This window comes from Myiozetetes cayanensis, unplaced genomic scaffold (genome assembly GCF_022539395.1).
Source record: "Myiozetetes cayanensis isolate MyiCay16 unplaced genomic scaffold, myiCay2020 scf49, whole genome shotgun sequence".
Classification (NCBI taxonomy): domain Eukaryota; kingdom Metazoa; phylum Chordata; class Aves; order Passeriformes; family Tyrannidae; genus Myiozetetes; species Myiozetetes cayanensis.
In genome coordinates, this window is record NW_026087731.1 from 362,944 (window position 1) to 364,664 (window position 1,721).

Consider the following 1,721-nt stretch of genomic DNA (forward strand, 5'->3'; position numbering starts at 1 on the left):
AAGGTTGGGATATAATACTCCGCCTGCATTTTCCAAACATACCTTTCCACAGGCATCTTTCAGCCTGGCCTCAACAGTTCTCCTCATCTTGTTGTCTATGCCCTGGGGGCAGTAGTTTCTCCCCTGTGTTCTTTACAGCAGCTCTGTGCTCCAGCTGCTCCAGAGCCAATGCAGGCAGCACATTTTGCAAGCCATTATGGATGGTACATTTTATAAGCTATTACCATGGTAAGTTTCAATATTGCATTTTAAACTATTTATCTTATAGACTGATAAATTATGCATGCATTAACTCAGTTAACTCTATTAACATCTTAACACAAAACTAATGGAACAATTGAATTATTGATAAGCCACTTGCACATAATTATATGAAATTATATCTAGGAGCAATGCAACTTATGGATACAAACTTGTATTTCTGAATCTTGATTTTCAGTCTGTGAGGTGCCTCTACACATGAAAGGATCTTTAAGCATGTGCTTAGCTTTGAGGAAGTCTTAGGCATATGTTCAGGTAACTTCCAAGGCTGAGACAGATCCTGGTCAGTGCAATAAGGGGAAAAAGAGATCCTGTAGGAATACAGTTAGTGATTCAATAGGTGCCACTCTTATAGACTGAATGATTCAGCTTAGTGCAAAGTATTGAAGGGCTCATTATTCAGCTGAGATATAAACTAAGAGTTCCAGATGACTCCTGATGTTTATAGCTCTCATGACAATTTGAAGGTATTGGTTCTGTGGAAAATTATGTATCAGCTGGACTTTCATGCTATGCTATTTGGATAATGCTGTTTCAGTCAGTGGATAGTTTTATAGTACAATTGTATGGGAACAATTGTACAGCCTTAAGATGTTTCAACTGTGGATGAAACAGGTCCCAAGCACAGTCTGTGCCCAGGCCAGAGAGCCATCTGGGTAACTACTTTGCATGAAACTACACCAATCTGGAGTGAAAGCTGCCTGAAGAACAGAGGTGTGGCCCAGAGGACAAGCCCTCACACTGTTCCTTTTGCTGGCTGAGATACAGCTCATCAGGAGAAAAGCTTTGTGACAAAGCAGAATTTGCCACCACACTCCACACCATAGCTCATTGTGGGACATTACAGAGGACAGCTGCAAGCAGCCTTTCCAGGGAAATGGGAAAGCTCTGAGTACTGCAACATTACAGCTCACATAACCCATGTTTGTCAGGAAAAGATTATTAAATTTGCATGCTAGAAATGCTGATTAATCTTTAAATCAGAATTGAAGCTGTCAGTGCAACCTCAGAATTTAATTAATCAGAATTAAATCAGTGCAATCTCTGTTTAAACACATTTATGGTATTGTATAGCAGGTACAATCACACACTTTTTTTCTTACAAGATGCAAGTCATATGCTTACCATTAGGCAGTTCATGGTCCTTCACTTTGCTCTGAGTACCATCCCAAACTGGTTAATAAATTTCTTCTGAGAAATTTCCTATCATATAAGTTCAAAATACTGTTGCACTTTACACTCCTTACAGTGAAACAGAAACTTTCAAGGACATTGTCCATTGCATCAGTGCTTAATGTTGTACCCTTTTTACTGAATCTTATTATAAAAAGTTATCTGCAAGACAAGATCTTTTTACATCATGAGCCCTAACAAAGGTTGGTGAGTTTGGTTCTTTAAATATTTTAAATCATTTTAGTAGTAGTCAGTGTGCCAGCCCTGACTGGGGAGGAGTGAGGAAG